The sequence below is a fragment of the Parasteatoda tepidariorum genome, chromosome 11, assembly GCF_982258835.1.
Source record: "Parasteatoda tepidariorum strain Cologne lab strain chromosome 11, Ptep-v5.0, whole genome shotgun sequence".
Taxonomy (NCBI): domain Eukaryota; kingdom Metazoa; phylum Arthropoda; class Arachnida; order Araneae; family Theridiidae; genus Parasteatoda; species Parasteatoda tepidariorum.
The window spans coordinates 52,784,896-52,802,101 of NC_141765.1; the positions used below are offsets into that span (position 1 = coordinate 52,784,896).

The 17,206-nt window shown below is 31.5% G+C and overlaps 1 protein-coding gene and 1 non-coding gene across 8 annotated transcripts in view; one reads left to right on the forward strand and one right to left on the reverse strand.

Moving 5' to 3' along the window:
* LOC107448983 (FAT atypical cadherin kugelei) overlaps nt 1–17,206 on the reverse strand; it is a 653,420-nt gene that overhangs the window by 64,356 nt on the left and 571,858 nt on the right. The window lies entirely within an intron of this gene.
* Nucleotides 915–986, forward strand: TRNAD-GUC (transfer RNA aspartic acid (anticodon GUC)). The gene has a single exon. It is a non-coding gene; the product is annotated as a tRNA-Asp (tRNA).

A 17,206-nucleotide genomic window follows, 5' to 3' on the forward strand; every position in this document is an offset into this window, starting at 1 on the left:
TTGTTAAAGTGGAAATTCAAGTGAAAAATGAGACAGGGGAAAACAAAAGAAATTGATGTGCATGATGGGATTTTGAAATTTTTTTTTTTTGGTTTGAGTTAAACAATATAATATAATACACAATGTAGATAAAAACTAAATTAATTATTAACAATATTCAAAATTACGCTATGTATACGTTTTTTAAATACACTCTTATGAAGAGTAATATTTAAAAAAACATTAATTTGAATGCTTTTAAAATGGAAACAAATTTCTTGCCTTTTTTTTTCTTTTTTTTTTTTTACTTAAATAATGTGCAACTACATAATTTTTTTAGCTATCTGAAGAAAACTTAAAAATGCTTCAAAGGCCACATTTTAAAGTTCTTGAGATAAAGAATGAAAAAAACCTTATGCTTTAAAAATTTACTTACAATTATATATATGCGGACATTTTTTTCCTTTTAAATTCTGCGTAATAAGAGGCAATTTTATTGAAATTTTCTTTAAAATCTTAAATTTTGTATTCTACTAAATTTTATTTTCGAATTTAATCAAATTTTTCTTATTTTTTAAGTAGTAATAACTGTTACTTAAATCAGCGGATTTATTTTCCAAAAAAAAAAAAAAAAAAGCTAAGGTTAGGATTTTTGTGTAATCTGTAATTGTTATTTATATAATAAAACTCAAAAGTTTTTAAAAAAAGAAGAAAAAATTTAGTATAATTTTTTTTAAGTTAGACTTAATTTCTTCATTGAATTTATACGGGAGTAATATTTACAAATCATTGTTTTTTTTTCCTTCGCGTAATTGAATCTTTGCCTTTCAGTCTCGAGGGTGGGATTTGTTTCCTCTCAAGATAAATGAATAACATTTTTACTCAGAAGCATTAAGATTTATTTAATTTTATTAATTTTTTTTTCATCCAGTAAGTCCTCGGTAGTATAGTGGTCAGTATCCCCGCCTGTCACGCGGGAGACCGGGGTTCGATTCCCCGCCGGGGAGGAAAAATTCTTTTTTGTATTTTTTGTTTCTCTCTCAGTTAAATTTAAAATTTTTTATTGAATTCACACATGCAGTGGAAATGTTTACATATCTTTGTCATCGTTTTTTTTCTTCTTCCAAACCACTGAATCTCCGCCTACCACACTCGATGCGCCCTCTTTTTCCCGCCCTGCCGGAGGAATGAGATATTTATTCGCAATTCGACATAACTTAAACACATTAAAGGGAACAGTAATTTTCACAGATTATTGTTATTATTATTATTTTTGTAGCAGCTGATTCCTTGGTTACATTTTGGTCAATACTGCTTGGCTTATCATGAGGTCTCAGGGGCTAATGTCTAGGCTATAAGGTATCCAAATTTCTGGTGGTCGTCTCAGAAATTAAAATATTTTTTTGTGTTTTTACTGTATTAGAATTTTAAGTTAACCAAAATTAAAATAAATATCAGCTTAAATTAATTCAAATTTACTAATATATCACAATTTACTTATTTTAGATATAATTTAAAAGCATTTTGTAAATAAACGAAATGTAAATTTCGCTTAAAGTTACAAACATTATGAATTGCTGTCTTTATACGAAAATAAAATCAATAACTTTACAATCCTGAACATAATACAACTTAAATTTTTTTCTTCGCATAAACGACTAAAAAAATATAGACAAATAAAATATCCTACGTAATTGACCAAATATTGAACTTCCGTTTTGATAAATCATAAATTCCCGCATAAGTTGATCCAATGTAATCATGGGTTTGATATCAAACGAAACAAATATACGTGACAATATGAATTTCTATCTACGAAAATAAAATCAATAACTTTTCAATACAGAACATAATACAACTTAAAATTTCTTTGGAATAAACAACCAGAAATGCATAGAAATGAAATATTCCACTTAATTGTTCTAATACCAAATTAATGTTTTGATAAATCATTGTTGTAAAATGTAGGCGAAGGTTAACTTAGAATACAAGATTCATAAACCGTTAATCTCCTTACTACAGCATAAGTACGTACTGACTGTAGTAGTTCATGCTTGGTGAAAAGGCCTTGGGGGGTTAAAATGATGAGAGTGATTAGTAAACATTGCTATTAGTCATCAGCTTGTTTAAATATGGGTTTAAAATGGAGATGATTATTTAGGAGTCAGAGCTGTAATAATTGAGCGGAAATCACTAAAGAGGCTTTAGTTATAAATCTTAAGTCATTTATAGCAATTTTAGATTTGCGTTTTAAATTAAATTATTTATTAGATATTTTTTGTTAAAAGTTTCCTTTAAGTTTGTTTCAAATAATGCTTATAATTAATTAATAATGATCTATTTAAAGTAATAGTAAAAAAAAAGGAACATCCTGAATAATTTTTGATGCAATGATCGGATTTTAACGAACTAAATGCCGCTTTAATAGTTAAAAGGGCCTAAACTTAAACATGCTTATTAAATAGTGTAGAAGATATTTTAAATTACGAAATCAGAAGTTGCCGTAATCTGGAAAATAGGGTCCCAATAGATCAGGCAGGAGAGCAGTGGTATGTCTGGACACCTTAATGTTAATTTCGCTTTTCAAGTTATTTGCTATATCTCGAGAAAGTTTTGAACGAATTGAAATATTTTCACAAACGATTATAAAATTCATTTATCTAAAGATAAATGAATTTTAATCATGACCACGTAAAAAATAATTTGTAATAAATATTTATTATTTTTTTATCGATTTTGCGGCGACTGAACTTAACTTAATCGTAACCGCAACAGTTACGATCAGTAACTGTCTTTTATATCTCATTTTTGACAGAAGAATCCCAACCGCCATTGTAGCATGATGCGCAGCTTATTTTATTACTCTTCTTTTACTTAACATTTAAAATGTAAAATAAATACTAAAACAATGTAAACTCAATCTATTCATCTCCAGAACACAACCAACCACCACAGTGGTGACCCGGACGTGATATTATCACGCCTATCTTCACAGTAACGCCCACTTCGATCTAATAACGCCTACTTCGATGGATGGTCCACATTGAACAGTTGATTTGCTACTAGTGACTACGACATTATCCACCTCCTCGCGCTGTTGCTGCTCAGTCTCGTTTCGATCATACACAACGTCAGCCTGCATACACTCGACTGCTAAAGGCAACACAAGAGCGACTACGGCCGTGAAATTAATACACTTTTCACATTCAGCACTCAAAAACCCGGTGACCTTAATCCAGCTCTCCCGGTCTTTAACAAGTACAGCAACTAGTGGTATCCGTTCATCGAATTCTATCCCTGATAAAATTCTGGTGGGGGAGTATTGTGGCGTAACTACCACTACAATTATTAAACATCAATTCACTGGTATATAAGACATGCTAACTTGATTCAATCACGAGGTGCTTTTTGATAGATGAAAGTTGACATTGTCGATAACAACCACCCCCCACAATTTCTTCGAATTAGTGGGAAAAAAAATTTGAATTATAAGGTAATAAAATTTTTGCAATATTTTAAGGAATGTATTTTTAAGTGACAAAATATAAAACTTGAACGAAATCGATTGAATATTTTCTGATTTATTCAGATTTTAAAAAAGTCGTATATTTAAAATTTTGATTTTTCGAGATCTATTCGACCAATTGATTAATTAAGGTCAGGCCTTTGAATTATTAAGATTGAGTTTTAGTTCGCGAAAATCTGATCATTAAATACAAAGTTATTCAGGGTGATATATTTATATTCAGAGTGTAATGTTTTTATTTTGCGCACTATACATTAGTAGAATTATCTTGGACTGTAATAATTACACTAGTGTACATATTAGTCTTTTTTACTCTGTAGTAATAATATTTTTAATATCTTAGTAATAAATAAAAATATGATTTTATGCAACAACAATCTATTTCAATATCTGTGTTTGTAACCTATTGAAACGTTCCTAATTTTAAAATTTTACCAGCGGGTGACCGAGCTCCGCTCGGAGAAAAGAGGTATCGAAGCTAACTCGAAGATTTAAATTTTCAATTGTGATTTATCAAAACAATACATGCCATAAGAAAATTTGTGAAACCATTGGTGAAAAGATAACCGGTTAAAGTGCACACCATTGTAAACTATCTAAACAAAGTTAGAGTTTGGAAAGGGAACTATTCTATACAAAGGTAAAGTTTGAAAAGTCATAGGAAATAAAATGTAATTGATAACAAAAAATTATACAATTAAGGAAATGGTACAAAGTGAGCAGTGTAAAGATTGAAGTGTGTTGAAGTTCAATATTTTTGACAAATTTATTTAGAAAAACCAAACATATATACATACATAAGAAACATATTATAAACCTATAACAGCATAAACATAATAAACATTAATCATCGATTGCGAAGTCTTCCATGTTGTCCAGGTAGTTTCTTGTCGGAGAGGCAGGTGCGGCTGGTGAGTTTCTCTTGTTCAGGACTTCCTTCCATACGACGTTTCGGGTGTGGGTTGGATTCTCAGGAGGCAGCAGGACCTTCAACGCACTTTGACGCTTGACTCTTGAAAACGCGACGTAGAGCATTCCGTGCACGAAGAGCACGTTACCGCTTGAAACTTATTAGGCAACAGACAAAGAAAATTTAAGTGCTGCCATCTATAGCCATTATGACGAACTAATAAAGTTTGAAAATATCCTATCTGTAACTCCGAACTGCTCGACCGTAGCGCTTCAAAACCGGCGCCAATCGATTCCTCGTGGCCAAAAACCCCAGACCCCCAAGTTTACCGGAGTTTATTAATTCTGGGGCGATTTTCGATTTGGCAACCATTCCTCGTATTATAGTATAAGACTCAAAACAGCATCGATGGGCAGCGGGTTGTCGACTGGATCGCAGACTAATAGTTGACGTTCTCCATAGCTTGCCTCGTAAATTCCTAGCATCCAGTGCTCGCCTCTATCCATTTGAGCTCTCTTGTGAATGGGAATGAGTAGCACGTCGAATCCTTGTTGAACGCCGTATAGATAGTTGGAAGCCTTGTTCTGGTCGCTGATATCGTTGAGAAGAGCCATTCCTTCATAAGCGCCATCCGCTGTTGTAACGTAGAAGCGTGCGACAAATTCAGGGTGAAGTACGGCAACTTTGACGGTCGGGTAAGCTTGTTCGGCGTAATGGAGAAGCATTCTGACAATGACGGTATCTTCTAGTTGTCCATTTGCGGGTAGAATTGAGTTGATCGCTTGTTGTTCCAAAATTCCGGCTCCTTGAAGAATTTCATGTAGAGGTGCGTTCTGCATGTTGAAAATGTAGCTTGAAATCTGATGAATGTTGAAATGTCGGACTTTGTTGACGGTGATTTTAACACAAAAGTTAAACTTTTCTCCACTTTGATAAATGTAAACTAATGCGAACCTTACAATTAAATTATTAATTCCTTCGTATATTATTGGTTTAAGTTGTCGAAAATTAATATTTCAATTGCAAGGTTCGCATTAGCATACATTTATAAGAGTGGAGAAAAGTATCTATAGCCATTATGGCGAACTAATAAAGTTTGAAAATATCCTATCTGTAACTCCGAACTGCTCGACCGTAGCGCTTCAAAACCGGCGCCAATCGATTCCTCGTGGCCAAAAACCCCAGACCCCCAAGTTTACCGGAGTTTATTAATTCTGGGGCGATTTTCGATTTGGCAACCATTCCTCGTATTATAGTATAAGATTTACAAAAACAACCTAAGTCCATCTTTAAGGAAATGAAAAGAAAAGAGCTTTCATTAGCAGAAAGTTAATGAAAACATAAAAATACTTATTGCAATATTTTTTTCAAGAATTTTTCAAAAAAATAGTTGCCAATTTTTTAAAATATTAACTTTGGTAATTTTTTCGCTAAATCATAATTGTAATATTAATTTTAAGTATTTTTCAGAAATCTTCATATATGCAGTTTATTGACAATTCGACTCCAGGATAATTCGCCACCAATAGATAAACCATTAAATAAAAATTAGATCCACTATAAATATTTCAAATTCTATAAAGTCGAGTGATAAAATCCGTCATTAGCAGTTATCTAGTATAAATAGAATATTAAATTTATCTATAAAAAACATGGGTGTCATATGCGGGTATGTCCCCCTAAATTATTGGAAATCTTCAGAAGTCTCCCTCAATATTTCAGACATATAAAGAAAATTTTTGTTAATTATTATAGCTTTAAATTCCTTAAAGTTAAAAACAAGGAAGAGACAAATAGAAAAAAAAATTGCCGGTATTTAGTACACCAGCGGGTGACCGAGCTCCGCTCGGAGAAAACAGGTATCGAAGCTAACTCGAAGATTTAAATTTTCAATTGTGATTTATCAAAACTATACATGCCATAAGAAAATTTGTGAAACCATTGGTGAAAAGATAACCGGTTAAAGTGCACCCCATTGTAAACTATCTAAACAGAGTTTGGAAAGGGAACTATTCTATACAAAGGTAAAGTTTGAAAAGTCATAGGAAATAAAATGTAATTGATAACAAAAAATTATACAATTGAAGAAATGGTACAAAGTGAGCAGTGTAAAGATTGAAGTGTGTTGAAGTTCAATATTTTTGACAAATTTATTTAGAAAACCAAACATATATACATACATAAGAAACATATTATAAACCTATAACAGCATAAACATAATAAACATTAATCATCGATTGCGAAGTCTTCCATGTTGTCCAGGTAGTTTCTTGTCGGAGAGGCAGGTGCGGCTGGTGAGTTTCTCTTGTTCAGGACTTCCTTCCATACGACGTTTCGAGTGTGGGTTGGATTCTCAGGAGGCAGCAGGACCTTCAACGCACTTTGACGCTTGACTCTTGAAAACACGACGTAGAGCATTCCGTGCACGAAGACCGTCGTGAGGAGAAGCACGCCGACGAATTCGAATGTTTGGCCTTGTGACTTGTGTATCGTAATGGCGAATGCTGGAGTAACTGGGAATTGGTGCCGTTGCATAGTTGCGCCAAGCTGTGATTTGCTGGAGTCGAGCGTGATCCTTGGAAGGTGTACTTGTCGGCCTGCGTGTTCACCGGTGATGATCTTAGCCTTGATGATGTTGTTGCAAAGTTCGGTGACAATCAATCGTGTTCCGTTGCACATTCCTAGAATCCAAAAGTTCCTCTCGGGTAGAAAAGCGGGTAGGTAAAAGGCCGGCGATAAACGCGTAGATTCCATGTTGATTGACGGTTCTGTCGTCGTCGACTTTGAATGAGGCAAGTGCAAAGCAGGCGTCGATGTTGCGGATCCTTCTGTGGAATTCTTCCGATAGGCAGTGTTGTCGTGCAAATAGAAGCGCTAATTCGTTTGGAAATTCGGGCATTGGTAGTTTGATTCTTCCATGTAAGCAGCAGTCGCCAAATGAATCTACGTGTATTTTATTCTTCACTCTTTCTTCTGGGAAATGCAAAGCGCCATCGTGGATGCAAGCGACGTTAAATGGACCAAGACTTTGATATTCCACGTCGGAAGTTGCAGCATTTTTGTAGGTTGACGCAGGCCGAGATTTCGCAGCTCTACGGAGTCTTTCATTACGGCGGCGTTGTTCCTCTAGGCGAATGTTGCGGCCCCTCATTGTTTCGTTTTTTCGTCTGCGTCTTTCATAATCGCGGTATTTTACTCGTTGAGATGCATTAAGTTCCATCAATATATCCGAGATTCGTTCCTTGCTACGCTGCTTGACTGCTCTTGTCGGGCGCAACGGCGTTATCATCGGGTCTTGGATATTCAAAGCGTGCATATTGGTCGAAGATGTGAAAGATGCGGCTTCAGATGGTCCCGACATGTTCAATTGGTCACTGTTCACAACGAATTCGTAAATTTGCTTCCGTTTATCCGCTTCTTGAAAATTCTTGTCCAGGAAAAGGCGTCGATGAGAGAGGTATTGTCGAGCATAAAAGACGATGTAAACTCCGCAGGAAGACGCGTCATCTTGGTGGTTGTAAGCGTTGCGAGGTTTCACGATGCATCCTTTCAGCTTTTCATTCGTAACAACGGTATTCAAAACGTGTCGCAGTATTTTTCTCAAAACAGCATCGATGGGCAGCGGGTTGTCGACTGGATCGCAGACTAATAGTTGACGTTCTCCATAGCTTGCTTCGTAAATTCCTAGCATCCAGTGCTCGCCTCTATCCATTTGAGCTCTCTTGTGAATGGGAATGAGTAGCACGTCGAATCCTTGTTGAACGCCGTATAGATAGTTGGAAGCCTTGTTCTGGTGGCTGATATCGTTGAAAAGAGCCATTCCTTCATAAGCGCCATCCGCTGTTGTAACGTAGAAGCGTTCGACAAATTCAGGGTGAAGTACGGCAACTTTGACGGTCGGGTAAGCTTGTTCGGCGTAATGGAGAAGCATTCTGACTATGACGGTGTCTTCTAGTTGTCCATTTGCGGGTAGAATTGAGTTGATCGCTTGTTGTTCCAAAATTCCGGCTCCTTGAAGAATTTCATGTAGAGGTGCGTTCTGCATGTTGAAAATGTAGCTTGAAATCTGATGAATGTTGAAATGTCGGACTTTGTTGACGGTGATTTTAACACAAAAGTTAAACTTTTCTCCACTTTGATAAATGTAAACTAATGCGAACCTTACAATTAAATTATTAATTCCTTCGTATATTATTGGTTTAAGTTGTCGAAAATTAATATTTCAATTGTAAGGTTCGCATTAGCATATATTTATAAGAGTGGAGAAAAGTATCTATAGCCATTATGGCGAACTAATAAAGTTTGAAAATATCCTATCTGTAACTCCGAACTGCTCGACCGTAGCGCTTCAAAACCGGCGCCAATCGATTCCTCGTGGCCAAAAACCCCAGACCCCCAAGTTTACCGGAGTTTATTAATTCTGGGGCGATTTTCGACTTGGCAACCATTCCTCGTATTATAGTATAAGATTTAAGATTTTTTTTTCTTTTTATGTATGAAATTTAGAGAACTATTGAGACAGTAATTCAATTTCTTCCCCTCAAAAATTGAGCCCTTGCGACGTCTATGATGAAAAGTGGATTAAATATAAACGTATATTAATACTTATTACTAATTGCATTCTTTAAAGCTTTGCTTATTCTAATTAATGCCAATATTTAAAGTTATGGAATGACGAATAAAAATCTCAAGCAAATGGAAAAATAATATAACACTGCATATAATGACTGAGATTTGTGAGAAAAATAATGTAACACTAAATAAAATAACTTAGATTTGTAAAAAAAAAATTATATAACACTATACATGAAACTACTTAGATTTGTAAAAAGAAAATAATAATAATATAACACTACACAAAATAACTTAGATTTGTGAAAAAATAATATAACACTAATAAGAATAATTACAAATTTGAGAAAAAGTTTTGTTATACTCATGGGAAATTGGCTCAACACTGAACCATAAAGTCCGTACTTTACAATGTACCGTGCAAATTTGTAGCAACCTTAATAAGGTGTGAAATTGAACCATGCTTAATTATAGAGTCGTGTCATTAAGTTTAAGAAGTAATTAGGTTCTATTCTATCGTTCACCTTAGTATCATATTAAGGTGCAGCAAATATTGTGGTTCAGCAGGCTCCAAAATTTATAACAATGAACTTAATAATTTGTGTAGCATTGTAAATATTATTATTACATTGATATTTTAATATTATTATTAATACTTTGGCACAAATTATAAATAAGAGCTTTAATACTTAGCTTCAATACAAATATCAAACACTAAGAACTTACTAATTATTACCAACCGGAACGAAATGCCATGGGGGCGACTTGTTTGAGGCAATATTCGAAGGGTAAATTAAATGTCGAATCCCAAATATATGCGGTCTCTGATGTTTGAGAAATTTACACAGATCGTAAAAGATAAGTAATTAAATTTGTGATTATAGTTTACACAATCAAGTAGGATCTAGAGGGATTTAAGGAGACAATCCGGTAGGGCACTAGAGACGCCCGATAGTTCCATCCTAGATTCGACATGGGCTTGAAAGTTTGAAGTAGTCTTCGGATTCTATGTAAATCTACTTTTAAACTAAACAAAATTTAATTTTGAGAAATCCATTTGGTCCAGTTATATAGAATATAAGTAAATATTTCATTTTGAGATAATTAAAACGTGTAGAGAAAGTAAATAATTAGTAATTATTAAACATTAATAATCATTTTTGCAGCACCTAAACCAAATATTTAAATCATATAGGGATCGGATTAAAAATCTCCGATTCTTAAAAATTCATCCATGAATATATATTGTTCTATAGAACACATTTACTAATTTCATTTAGAGATAATAATTTTTTTTAGAGAAAATCAAAAAATAGTAGAGACACAATAAATTTCAAAATGCTTTGAAATTCGACATGGGTTTGAAAGTTTGAAGTAGTCTTCGGATTCTATGTAAATCTACTTTTAAACTAAACAAAATTTAATTTTGAGAAATCCATTTGGTCCAGTTATATAGAATATAAGTAAATATTTCATTTTGAGATAATTATAACGTGTAGAGAAAGTAAATAATTAGTAATTATTAAACATTAATAATCATTTTTGCAGTACCTAAACTAAATATTTAAATCATATAGGGATCAGATTAAAAATCTCTGATCCTAAAAAATTCATCCATGAATATATTGTTTGATAGAACACATGTATTAATTTCATTTAGAGATAATAATTTTTTTTAGAGATAATCAAAAAATAGTAGGGGTACTAACCCAAAATCGGGTACTAACACAAGGGTACTAACAGATAACTAACAAGAATATTTTGTTTGGACTTTGGTTTTGCATGTGAATGTATTTCATATGATGGTTAATGAGAAATATATATACAAATATTTTTTTCTTAATTTGGGTAAACCAACTTAAGAGAATACTCTTGTTTGTTATTCTAGTCAATACAGTTTGTAGACGAAACTCCCCTCCCCCTACGTTCATTGAGGTAAGGTCAAGGGTCGGGGTAGAGAAATCTTTCAGGGTAGAAACTCTTGTTCCGGATAATTTAAAAATAACAACGATTTCCATTTTTTGTTCGAGAAAAAAAATGTTTCTTCCAAAAGTTCTCAGTAATTATGAATCATTGAACTCATTAACGATGTTAATTGTCAAGGATGGAAAAAAAATGAGCTATTTATTAACATTTTGCGCAAAATATTTTAATAATTATCAATAAAAAAGATAAATGTAAGCCTAGACTTTTCTTCTTGTCAATCGAGCTATTTTTTTAGGGTTTTAATGAAGTTGTCAACCCAAAATTTAATGATTTAGTTGAACAATAATGATGGTTTAAAAGTTATATCAATTAAAGCGGCTAGTCTGAGCTTTACGGTTAAATTGGAGTCTGTCTCTTGCGTGGTTATTTAAGAGTTTAGGGTTATTATATTTTATCAAAATAATTGAGAAAAACTGTCACTTTTAGTAATGTTTGTTTAAACAAAAAGAAATTTTAAGAGAAAACAAAGAAGTTAATTTGCTTTTGATGATTTCTAGAAATAAATTAGGAATTTCTCAACTGTTTTACCTTCAGTTTTAAGACATAAAAATTTATTATCTGTTTTATATTTTAAAACGTATAAAAAAGTTAAATGAAAAAATAGTTTTATACACAGAGTATAAAAAAAACAATTCTGGTATACAATAAAAAAAAATGGTATTTAAACATATTACTATTTAACCTATTAACTATTTAAAAAAACCCAAAATACAAGGTATTTAAGTCATTCATTTGGTAATTTTTCTATTCATATGGTAACGGTTTACCGGAAATTCTGATTTTCAAAATTAAAGCTCATATTACCGCATATTTAGTAAAAAATACAAAACTGAAAAGTAATTTAATCGAATAAAAAGTTCTTATGCTATGTTCTAAGGTATCACGATAAAACTACTAAATTATAATACATTTACCAAGTTTTTTTCATATTATAAAACCATATTTTCTTGTTAATTTTTCCAAAACCATTAACAAAGAGATTTGGTAAAAATTATCGAGCTTTTTGGTGTTCCCATAGAGCCAGAAACACGTTAAATTTAACCATACTTTTTTAGTTTTGAGCAAATTTTTTTCTCTCAGAGTAATGCTCAATTAAATTTTTAAGTAGTTAATTTAAAATAATTTAAATTTGTTGATTCAGAAAAAAATATAAAGCTTTACCCTCTTTAAATTATGCTCACTTTCAGGTAAATCAATTCGATATTAGCAAAATTTTACAAACTTTGGATTTTTTTTTAGGTTTCTATAATCATTAGAACTGCATCATCCATATTTAGATACACTCTGATAAAAATCGGCTCATGGTTGATCCATAATATCGAAGAAACTTCAAGAAATTTTATCAAAACTTTATTAGGATGTTAGCTTGATCCATATACTGGTATATATAGTACTTAACTCGCTGGGCAACAAACATGGTTCAGTATAAGACGTAATTGTTTGTAGTAAATATGCATTATATTTCAGTTCAATATACTGAGTCACGATTTTTTTTAGAATCTAATGCATTTGTAATTATCAGATATTTTTTATTTAATTTATTTCACACTCACAAAAAAATTGGCTCAATCTTAATATCTGTATTTTGAATCGCAAAATCATTGCAGCCCTAATAAGGTGTTAAATTGAACGATGTTTTCTATGAAACTAAGGTAAGTCGTGGTGACTCAGGGGATAGAGCGCTTCCCTCCCAATGAGGTGACCCGGGTTCGATAGCTCGTCGATTCTAACTCCGCACCCGGCTCGCACCGACCACAGTGCTGACGTATCCTCAGTGGTAGACGTATCATGGATTACAGTCCCTTTGCCGTTAAGCTAACTGTGGGAGGTTTTCGTTTTTTCTCTCTCCATGTAACGCAAATGCGGGTTAGCTCCATCAAGAAGTCCTCCACTAAGGCAAATTTCTAACCAAACTTGATCCAGTAGTTTCCTTGTCTTTTGGATTGGGTTCAAAATTACAAGGCTACGGAAAAGAACATTAGTAGTCGTAAACCCAAAAAATTGGGTCAGCTGTTCAACGATGGATATAGTATAAAAAATATAAAACTAAGATTGATTAATTTGCCCGATAATGTGGTTCAATTCGGCACCATATGATTAAATCAAATTTAAACAATTTTATTGTTAAACATATTTCAAAAGTTTTAACTGTGTACATGTCTTTAGAATCACCAAATTTAAACCAAGTTTATTTAATTCTGATTAGTTGTTTGGCCATCTTGAGTGATTTTAGTGCACTACGGTTGCAATGTCTGAAAAATTTAGAGATTTTAAAATCTTTTTTTTTCCTTGAAATTTTAGTCAATGAGTTTGTGTTTGAGTTTAGAGTTAATTTTTGACAAACGCTTTTTAAATTTCAAAAGTCAAGTTTTCCAAATTTGAAAAATTTCTAGCTTTTAAGTGTATTTTAAAAGAGTGGAGGATTTCAGCCAAAAAAGTTTTGAAAATCAGCATACTTTTTGTTTATATTTACAGCTAATTTTTGACAAAAAATTTCCTAAATTTCGAAAGTCAAATTTCTAAATTCTCTAGTGTTAAGTAGCATTTTAAAGAATTGCTGGATTAAAAAAAAGAGCTTTGAAAATTGATTCAGTAGTTTTCATAAATACTAAACTGTTTTAAGTCATAGCTACTTCAACATAGTCTGAATAAAACCAGAAGTCTTCCCTTAAGATATAGAACTACGAATTAATTAATTAGTTATTAATTCCTGAATATTAAATGTTTAGAGATAATTTTGTTTTGTTTGATATTGTTTTAAAAACGAAGCAAAACTTCCCCTCAGATAAAAATGCTAATTATATGAATAAACATATGTACTGGTAAATTATAGTTACTTGAATTTTGTCAAAACAAAAACAGAAGTTTTCTCTTGAGATAGTGAAACATAATAAATTTAATTAATTAGTTATTAATTCCTGAATATTAAATGTTTAGAGAAAATTTTGTTTTATTTGATATTGTTTCAAAAACGAAGCAGAATTTCTCCGCAGATGAAAATTCTACTTATATGGATAAACATATTTACTGATATTTTGGAAGCAACAAAAGAAACCTTAATAGTATTTTAATTTTGTTTTCCTCACGTCTGGTTATAACATGTCTAGACAAGTTCATTAAATTCGTTGAAAATAATGTTTATTCATAAATTAAATTTTAGTACAATGCAACAAATTCCAATTGTTTGTATGAAATTGTTTGTTAGGTAGTTTTCGTATATTTAATTTATTTTATAGCTACAATTTATCTTTTTCCAATTGTTGTCTTATTATGAATTACGTACAAAATATGAAGCATTTCTTAAAAGGAAATTGCAAAGCATCGATGAAAGGATTTGTTTAGGAATGTTATTAGGCACCAAAAATCTACTGAATCACGTTTAGAGCTGTAATAAATGGGGAAAAATCCGGTTTATTGTCGGGAAATAAAACGGGATTTTTGGGAAGGAAATTTTGAAAATTATTGGTATTTTAATCCTAGATTTTATTCCTAGGAGTTTAGATATGCATTCGCTTTTATCAGCAGTACTAGAAGTCTTTAGCGAGAAGTATTTTGGTGAATAAGTTGATTTACTTTTAGTAGACTTTTTAACTTTTTGCTTAATCTTTGATAGTATATTTAGAAAAATAATTTATTGCTTTACGCAATTTTTTTAATATTTTGTGTAGGCAATTTAAAAAAAATTAAAAAAACTTTTTTTTTTTACTTTTTAAATTTTTGTATAATCTTTAATAGTATATTTAGAAAAATAACATTCTGATTTATGTTACATTTTTTAATACCATGCGTAAGCGATTTTGTGTAAGCAATTCATAAAAATTTGAAAAACTTTTTTTTTTCACTTTTTAAATTTTTGCATAATATTTGATAGTATATTTGGAAAAATAACATTCTGCTTTATGTTAAATTTTTTAATACCTTGCGTAAGAGATTTATAAAAATTTTAAAAACCATTTTTAATAATCATGAGATGTATATTTAACTGATATTTGTAGAAAAATGTTGAATTTCAAAATAATTATATTCAATATTTTTTAAATAAATTTATAAAGTTAAAAATACTAACTTTAAGTATAGCAAGCTATTTTAAGTTAAGTGCTAAGAAAAAAAAATACATTGAAGGCCATTGAAATTATATCGAAGTACATGGAAGCTACTCAAAAGCTACCTTTTTTATTATATCGCAGAGTTGCCACATAGTATATATAAATCTCTCAACTTACATTGGAAATAGGGCAGTTTTGTTTATAATATTCCCCAAAATTCTGGGTATAACTTAAAAAAATTACAGTGTTTTTTTCTCGTCTTTCAAAAGCTGCAGATATTTTTTGTATCACTAATCATGTTGCTCCTAGTTTTTAAAGTAGCTTATTTAGATAGAATTTTAAAATTTATAATTGCGTAGAAAATGATCAAATTTCTGCCTAAATTCTAAAAAGAAAATTCTTGGGTTCTTAGTGTCAATAAAATCAAACCTACTTTTGCAACAACTAAGAGTTTAACGATTTCGTGAACAATGACATGATGGTGTGCAATGTATTCAGCACCAGCTGCCTTTACTTTCCAGAAAAGTTGGTATCTATCTATCTGTGGGTCTCAAGATTTGAATTCCTCAAGATCCCAATCCAAATTTGTCAAGAAAGTAGACTTATTCAGGGAAAATACATTTTTTGTGTCTTATTTCGTAACTAAAATTATCATCCACACTAAATAATTAACATATCTAAGATATGCTCCTCAAACTATAAATATTCCTCTTTAGCGCATTCTCAGAAACGTTGAATCATAATATCGGTACTTTGAACAACGTTGCAACGTTGTTCAAAGTACCGATGCAACGCTACAAAGTACTGATGCGAAGTACCGATTCAATGTTGCAACTTCGCAACGTTGAATCATAATATCGGTACTTTGAACCGTGGTTTTCTGCTACCTGGGTAAAATTGAGCCATGTTTCCGTTGAAATTGCACGAATGTCTTACGAAATTTAAGATGCACGATAAATATGGTTGGTTCAAACAAGCACCATATTATGGTTACAACAAATCTGAATGATATTGTGGAATGTGGGTGAAAAAGCTCCAAAATATTTAACAGTTTACTTAAAAATCGGATCACTAGAAGTTACAAAGTGTGTAATTTTTTTTTCATTTTGTGGAATGTACACACCTCGAAGAAATTTCTATGTTATTAATTTTAACACTAAATTGTCTGTCAGTTCAGAATCATTTTGCTTGTTCACATTGCAGCATTTTCTGCCTTTTTAATACGTTTCACAAATTCATGATTTTTAATTAAAAAAATCTTTTTCTTTAACCAAAAAGAAAAAAAATGCATGCAAACAATATAAAAATATGTATTAAAAAATTATTTGACGTTGAGGCTTAGAAATCAGTTTTCTTAATCAGGGTGTCCCGTAAAGACCACCCTTCATATATATTTTTCTACTCGATATCTGAAAATCACATTAGAGGAAAGCAGGTGCACAAAACCTCAAAACCTGTTGAATTGTGAGTGGATATAGTGAGGAGTTGAAAGACTATTATTAGAAAAACCTTCAAGTTTCAACTTACAATCAAACAGGGTTTGATATTCTGTACATTGTCTTCATTAACTGTGATTTTTCAGAGTTCATTATTGTTTTCGCTTTTTTTCCCTCCAGCTGAAATACTAATTTGAGAGCCCAAATGTGCTTATTTTTATGTTTTTATGCTTTTGATAAGGAATATAAAAATATAAATCAAGAACATTTTTAAAGAAACATTCTGCATATTTCTTGTATTGCTGTACGGCAAAATTGAAAACGTTAATTTGAAACATACCATATAGTTTTAGCATTTTGATTTATCTTAATTATTATCTAGATCTCTTCAGGGAAAAATCGTTATTAGTTTACAAATTTTCGCTTCCAAAGTTGTTGTAAATTATTAATACCAGTAGCATTATAGATAAGTTAGTTTTCCCACGGGCGAAACAAAAAGAGAAAAATTAACATACCAAAAATTATTTGCTCTTTTTATTATTCTTTAGAGACCTAATTTCGTGAATATTTCTTTCTCATATTTTCAAAGAAGAATCTTAAGGAACGAAAAAACCATCTCAAATTTATTTAAAAAAAGTATAACCTTGATTTTATGAAAAAGACTCAAGTTAATTTTTTATGTATTCCCGGGTGAAGCATTAGATAATAGCGCTTAATAATATTATCAGCTTTCTTTGACTGGAAAACTACA